Source organism: Chinchilla lanigera, unplaced genomic scaffold, assembly GCF_000276665.1.
Source record: "Chinchilla lanigera isolate Chin_1 unplaced genomic scaffold, ChiLan1.0 scaffold00011, whole genome shotgun sequence".
Classification (NCBI taxonomy): Eukaryota; Metazoa; Chordata; class Mammalia; order Rodentia; family Chinchillidae; genus Chinchilla; species Chinchilla lanigera.
The window spans coordinates 25,332,273-25,340,719 of NW_004955412.1; the positions used below are offsets into that span (position 1 = coordinate 25,332,273).

The 8,447-nt window shown below is 37.6% G+C and overlaps 1 pseudogene; it reads right to left on the reverse strand.

Annotated features, from left to right (window-relative positions):
- LOC102029950 overlaps window positions 1–984 on the reverse strand; it is a 17,503-nt pseudogene extending 16,519 nt beyond the window's left edge.
- Between the last annotated feature and the right edge of the window lie 7,463 nt (window positions 985–8,447).

An 8,447-nucleotide genomic window follows, 5' to 3' on the forward strand; every position in this document is an offset into this window, starting at 1 on the left:
TCTCCACTAGAAACCTTACTTTCCAAAACCTTGTTTCTCATGATAATTCTCTCATAGGTCTATTCAGCCAAATCTAAACCACTTACCCATGATGACTGTGTTTCTTGTCCAATATTTTCAGAAATCTGGAACTTGAACTCCAATCTGCATACAGGCTGTAGATCACCATCAGTACTTTCAGCCAATGAGGAATGTCACTTACTGCCACTTTGCCTACATCTTCGACCACAGTCTAGAGGCTGGATTCTTCTCCAATGTAACAGTTTATCTAAATCCATCTGAATCTCTGCCTCTCCCACTTCAACAGACCCACCCAACAAACAAGATAAAAATTTTGGCTTTTCTGGTCCTTGATTTCAGCCCCTGGATAACATTTGCTGGTGCTACGCCAATCACTCATGCCAATACATCATTCCTTTGTCAACCACAGACATTTGATTTTTCTTGACTCACAGAGATACTTCCTCTCTCAAGAAAATAAGACCCAATGCACTTCTCACCCATAAACTTCTTGTTTTTAACAATTAACAGCGGGGCTGGGGATTTAGCTCAGCGGCAAAAGCGCCTGCCTGGCAAGCGTAAGGTCGTGAGTTCAGTTCCCGGTACTGGAGAAAAAAAACAATTAACAGCAATGGCATTTGCCACTTGATATGTATTTGGGGGAGCCACTAGCACTTTCACAACTGATACATGACAACTTTTCTGTCTTGATCTTGGTAACTCTCTTGCTATTCCAGGTGTATTCTTTGTGGAAGTCAAGCCTTCCTATGTCTTCCTTCAAACTGGACAAGTATTGGTCCCATAGTTTATCCAGCCCCTGATATACACATCTGCCTAAAAAGGCCTCTTTTCTGCTTTCAACTTACCAAAAAGGGTGAATACTGTAATTTCTCCTTTGGTAGGCTTGGGAATCACCACGGGGAAAGCAACAGGAGGTACAAGGTGAGGAACAGCCTCACAACTCTTCCACAGTCTCTCCCCCATGCTCTCGGAAGACGTTACACAGGAATCCACCACCTTAAAATCACTACAAGAACAAATAGATTCCTTAGTTCCAATGGCCCTTCAAAACTGCAGAGGCCCAGATATGCTAACCGCAGCAGAAAGAGGTCTCTGCCTGACTTTTGTTTATTTTAAAGATAGAAGAACAAAAACATATTAACAAACATTTACAAAATAACACAAAAACAATGCAAGCAATACAGAATTTCAGGCAAGGTGATAGGAAATTAACAATGGTTGTGGTATTACATATTTATAGCTTCAAATGGTTTACTCAAATGAAGAAATATAGCCATGTAAGATTGATCAAACAATTAAACATGAACTGTTCCTTTCGATAAAGCAATAGAAATCAGCAGTACAACAGGACAATGTTTTCACTAGTTGCTCAGGTGTTTTACAGCAAGCTGTGAATACCCTCACATATCAAGTATCCTGACTTAAAAAAAGGACTATGTAATCACCTACTTTGGAAACATATTTGGGGATGGCTTTCCTGTTTACTCCTCTTTCTTGGCCTGGTAGTGGAAATTTTTTCCTTACATTTGTTTGGACCCTATTTACTGAATTGTTTCACAAACATCCTCTGTTCCAGGTCCCAACAAACCCACCTGCAAATCGTGGCTCCAAACAAATTCCAGCCTCTCTCAACTGCAGAAGAGTCTGACTATTCCTATTCTAATCCAATCCTCTCCACGTGCAGACTGGTTCCTACGTCAATAAACCCTGCAGCCCTTAAATTCCTCAGACTGACATTCACATAATTCCCTATCAGTAGGAGTAACAGCCACTCAGCGGGAAGCAGCTTCAGAAGAGACAACCATGGCCTCAGCATCCCATAAAGATTGACCGAGATTACATCTGTCAGGGGAAATTAAGCAGCAGACAGCTAAGGAAAGCTGGAGAAAGAAGGGATGACCTACATTGGAGCCCATTTTCTGGGCTACATCTGGTGCACAAGGGCATTAAAAAAATAACTAAAGAATGAAGGGAAAGGTTGCCTTGGAGCCCAATTTCTGGGACTAGATCCACATTCAGTGTTGAACCCAGGTCCAGGATACTCAGGGGTCAATACAATGAGAAAAGGTAATCTGGTAGCTTAGTTTATACACAATAAGTCTTCCAGCATATGCGCAGTGGTTTTCTGCAGCTCTTTGTCAACCATTTCACACACACACACACACACACACACACACACACACACACACACACACACACACACCTCTGTGGGCTTTGGACATCAGGACAGTTCCTCCAAAGGCTATAAAATTGCAACTACCTCAGACTCACCCTTCAATACCAAACCCCAAAGTTTAAAAGCCCTCAACACCAAGCACTCTCAAGGCAGTGAACTCTTCTCATTGGCCTGGCTCCACCCTGTGGAGTGCATCTTTTCTCTTCTCTTGCAAATAAATCTTTGGTCTTGTTGCTACTTTTGGGTGTCCTGCTCAGTTCTTTAAGACATCGGGAATCTGGATAAGACCCTGAAACTTGTAACACTATGAAATAATGGAAGTTTATTGTTGTTTGCACTTTTTAATAACCTAGAAAACAAAATGTTGTGTTTTAACAGGATAATTTCTTACGCTTTGTACTATCTTTTATTAGGTCCTAAGAGAAATCAGATTCCTTAAATAAAACAAATCTTTTCAATTTTAAAAGAGTTAATTTTAATGAAATTAAAATTTTAATGAAATTAAATTTTTAATGAAAATTAACTTTTTAATATCATTAAAATTATAATCCTCTTAAATGACTTTTATAATTTTTGCCACTTTGATAAATAACCAAGATTGTGCTACAAGAAGTTTTCTAACTTCCTTGATGTTTTTCATAATCTTTCTAAAGTCAAATAATAAAATTTAAGTCCTTCGATCTAGAACTAATTTAGGATGTCCAGAGGGCCTCTTTAAACCAAAAGACAAATATTTGATTTCTGTTTGTATGATATGTGTGTTCTCAAGATATATGAGAGTCTTAGAAATCTGATGTGTCATAAATATCACTCTAATGAAAACCTATTACACTTTAACAGGAATAACTACATTTAATTGTGAAGGGCTATCAGATCATCATCATGGCTATTTAATACCCGCCCATAATTAAACTGCTTTTTCCTAATACCTTTCTGGAAACTTTGTGAAAGCACCTATAATCCTGACATATAATGTCTTTAAGAAAACTCATGGATAAATTGATACAACTCTGAAAAACACAGATTTCTGATAGCTTTGAGATCATACCATTGGAGAGTCTTCTGGACTTTGAAATTCAAATGAAGCTCATATTTTTAAGAAACTGCTCATTTAAATAAAGCAGAAGAAGAGTTAATCAATGGGACACTGAAGGAACAAAGAGAGAAAAAGAGACAGAGAGAGAGATAGAAACACAGAGAAAGAGAGAGAGAGATCTCAATGATTCAAACAGTAAGGAGAACTCAAATTTTGCCGGCATGAAGAGTGAACATGATTCCAGAATTGTTTAAACCTATGTGACTGAAGCCCATGTACTCCCAGGACTCCACACTCCTCACCCTGCCTTGGCCCTTGCCTCGTAATTGCAGCCTTCTCTTCGCTTCCTACATGAAACATGACTACATTGCAATGAGCCATCCTGGCAATGCAGAAACTTTGATTCTACAGCCTCGAGCACCATTTCAACACTATTTTCCAGGGAAATATTTTGCTTGAAAGGCATAAATGGCAAACATCTTAAAATGCCACAAGAATGAGATCACAAAACTCTTTATTCCAGGGGAACATGAGGCATGAGACTGCAGCCAGCTTGGTCATTAGGAACAAGCACAGCAGGTTTCTGGGGACCTCTTGAGGTCACACAGAATGAAGAGAAACAGTAAAAGCCCTGTCTTGTTTATCATAATTCTTAGCAGAAACATAGAAGGTAAGTGGCTGCTGGCCAATGCACATCCTGTGCTATTCCTGTTGATCAGTGTAACTGTAACAACTTGTTTGCAAAAACCTCTCTCTAGTTCTTTCCTTAATCCATAAGAACCTGCACTCCTTGAACACCATCTCAAGAGCACTTCTCCTGAACAAATAGAATTTGTGTCTTTCCCCAACAGCCCATCCTCCTTAGGGCTCAAATAAACTATGTTCTCATGCTCAGTTTGTGCACCTCAACTTGCCTTTTAGTTTCAGAGTTTGTTTCAAATTACCACACTGTTCCTCATAAATGGGTACAGTTATTAGGTCTCCGTTAAGAAAAGAATAATCTTTATATAAATTTAAATTCTTCCAAAGTTTGAAAATTGGAGATTTTGCATTAGTATTTTTGCTTGTTTTGTCATTTTATTTTTGTCACTGTGTTTGTAAAACCAAAAATTTTATTTTATAATTGTTGGAGTCCTCCTACAACAAAATACCACAGACTAGATGGTTTAAACATGAGAAATTTATTTTCTGTCATCTCTGCAGTCTAGAAGCCTATGAAGTGTGTGATAATAAACTTGGCTTCTTCTTGATGCTTCTCTGCTTGACATATACATCACTACCTTTTTGCTGTAGTAGGTCTTTCCTCCGTACATTTCTGTCCCGGCTGTCTGTTGGTTCACATCTTCTTTTCTTATAGAGCATCATTTATATTGGGTTAGTGCCCATCTTAGCAGTTTTGTTTTAATGTAGTCACCATCTTAAAGGCCCCATTAGGAGGTATTAGGAAAGTAAGTGCATACACATGAATTCACAGGATCCCTATTAAGTCCATAACAACCACTACTGATCAAACAAGGTGAGGGCAATACTGAATCTCCCAGACACATTGATACCATTATTTGTGCAACATCATGTAGTGTTTTTTATTACCAAAGAAATAAAATTGCTGCTGACCATGTACTGCCCTGATAGTCATTTAGTACTTAGAATTTCTATTGTATACTTAATGAATATACTTTCTTAAAAATATCTAGAAACAATCATGAAACTAAGGATTCAACAATTTGTCCTGCCTTCACATACATGGCTTTGAATTTGTAAGCCATTATTTTGTATGCGTCTTAGGAATGAAATATGACAAGCTTCCTCAACTTGAAGATCTCTTGCTTACCTAGAACGTATAAAGCATTTCATTGTTGTTTTACAATAAATAAATTAATAAATAAATGAAACATAATCATTCCACCAATAAATTTCCCTAATTATTTTAAAATGTATTCCCACAGCTCTTTTTTCTAAATTTGTGTAGATATAGATAGATATATAGATATAGATAGCTATAGATAGATATATACATATAGATATATATCAGTGCTATAACTGAAGTTAAAGATATAAGAAATGAAAACCTAACATGGATATATATTGAGGACTATATATATAAAAAATATGCATATGCATACACATAAAAGAATCTTACATGGTAACAGGCTAATTAACTCTATGCATGTGCTGTCATATGTCTCCTGACTAAATTGCAATGACAGCAATATCTGCAGCTATGATTAGGTTTGAACAGTTACAAGCTATGACAAATGTATTGTCTGACATCAGGTTAACAATTGTGAAATGACACTGAACATAAGATGAATACTGTGGTGAATTAACTAATGGTCAACTTGTAGCACCCAGCTGGACTAAATCAGTGTGGCAGGCCCATCTGGGTGTAACAGGCTGATGTGAGGATTGTTGCCAACAGCATAAAAGACAAACTGGAGGGGAAGATAATATGCTGTTGATCCTCCTTGAAAAGCTTGTCACACTGGTTTTCCTGATATGAACTCAGCTGTTCTCATTGTAGGAGGAGCCCAGGTCCTCGCTGTCACTGAGGATGGCTGAGGTTCTCTTCAGGGGAGCTCTGGTCCTTACCATGAACATCGATCACTGCCTGGCTCCAGCGCAGATCCCTCATTCTGGTGGCACAGATCCTTCACTCCGCTAGAGTAGATTTTGTATGTTCCACCACTGACCTTTGGGCCTTCCCAGTGCACGTTCTTGGTACAGACGAGCATGAGACATTGTTGTGGGCTCTAGGCCTCCAGCTGGACTTGAGGAGGACATTGCCATGGGCTCTAGGTCTTAAGTTGGATTCTTTGTGTCTCTAGCTCGTGGATAGATCTCCTGCACTCTTCTGCATTTGACTGTTTGGGTGAATATTTTAAAATAATCCTTAAATTATGTGCCCTGTATTAAATCTCTCCCCCTGTAAAACCTGAGTACAACAAACAATGAATTCTCAGGAGTTATATGGAAAGAAATGTCCATCGTAGAATTATTCTGTTACACTTTTTAGACCAATGAGTTAAAATAAAACTTTATAAGCCTGTATCATTTCATTTAATCACACCATAGAAATTTCATCATAGGTCTGCAGAAACTAAGATGGAGAGAACATACACATAAAATTTTCAGAGTCTAGAATCAAAACCAGAATACATGGTTCCAATTTCAGGGGTCATTCCATGTTTCCAAAGACAAAAATCAAGGGAGCTCTCACCTTCTGCACCTGGTTCAACTGAGATTCTGCAGCCTCTGACTCATCTTTCCTCAGGCACACAAAATTAGCCACACAGACATAATCCTTCTTGCAAGACATGGCCTTTTGACTTTATTGAGGGCATATTGTCCCATAGGTTTCATTACAAATTTTTTATGAAACCATTAACCTACTTCGGTGGGCACATACAATGAAAATAAAGCTTCAAAATAAGGGAAAGGAAAGAAAGCACTCTTTTCTGGGGATAATGTCACAGTGATTTTTATTGTGTTCTAGTATCCAATTTTCCCCTACCAAAGCCTTAATACCTCACACTGTTACCTAACTGTTTTCCTGTGTACTTTACTAACCCAATTCTTATCCTTCTTTCCCTGCACCACAAACACTGACCTCTTTTTTGTGCCTTTTCTCATCAAAATAATTATTTCCCCTTAAGCTCTGTGCTAACTCTTAGTTCAGTCACAAAATCTCAATATGGCAGAATTCCTACTGTCAGTGAGGTCTCAGCTCTTGTGCCATCATCTCAGTGAGGTCTGTCCTTACCACCTATTCTAAACAAAGTACAGTTACTCTCTGTATCATTGCCTTAAATTGACTTTGCATAAATTTTGGGTGTGTGTGTGTGTGTGTGTGTATTTTATTATTTGCTCATCATTTTTCTCTTCCTCCTAACCTCCTAAACCCCATCTCTACCTGAGTACAGACAATTAAGACTTTGAGGGCACAGATATTTTCTGACTTCTTCACCACATTTTTTACACTGAAAACAGAGCCTGCATATTTTCATATCTAAAGCAGGATATTTAGCCTATATTGCTGATCAGATAAACTACATCATTCATGTCATATAAAGCTCTAAGACAAAATCAGAGTAAAATAGAGCTACTAATGAATTGAAATTATAAAGTGTGCTTGAAGAGACAATTAAAATTCCTCTACTGATAGTTACTAAACATTTGTAGCAAACTGCTTCCTGATCAAGACATAGCCTATTCTCATACCTACATTCCGTCTGGAGTCTAAGGGTGCATCTAACCTAAGCTTCCCTTTGTCTTGGCTGCTGTAATAGTTTACCTTCCTGTCCTTAGGAACTAAAATCAGAAGAAAATCTTCAACCTCTCTTTACCTCACATGTTAGAGACTAAAGTAAGAAGAGAAATCAGAGTACCACTGTTTTTAAAAAGCAAAGTACTCTTCAGAAATGAAAGACCATAAAACACTCAATAGGGGTTTACCAAATAAAGAATTGTTACTAAATTAAAGGATATGAAAATCATTGTTGATATAACACAGTGACACAGAAATTCCAGACATGTCCAAGTTTAAGTTTCACAACTCCCTACTTCTAGGTTTATTATCATGTAACAATTTTCTACTTAAAACTTACAAGCCACAAATAAACAGGAGAACAACACACTAATTAAGACTCTCTACTCGTACTGAAAGGAAAAACCACTGATCTTCCACTTACTTGTATTGTCTGGCTTTGTGAACTGATTTGTATAAGCATTTAATTTTCCATATTTTAAATAATTTGCATATTTTGATTTTTTTGCTATTCTCTCCATAGATTTACGTATCACTTGTGTTAACTGATATGACATATATAGCAAAAATGGTTTCTATTTAGGTACTAATCCTTTTCTTCAAAGTCTTCTTCAGTGCAGTATGGACATCTTTGTTCCTCAAACTGTAGATGAAAGGATTCATCATTGGCCCCACAATGGTATAAAACACTGTGGATATTTTATCTCTATCCAGAGATTCAGTAGGAGAAGGTTAAGGTACATGAATGCTGATGCTCCAAAGAAAAGAGAAACAGCAATGATGTGAGAGCTGCAGGTATTGAAGGCTTTGGCCCTGCCTTTTCTAGAATGCATACAAAGAATATTAGAGATAATCAAAGTATAAGAAATGAAGATGATAAGACTTGGACCTATAACATTGACACCCACCACAATGAAAACCACTACCTCATTGATGGAGGTACTTGAGCA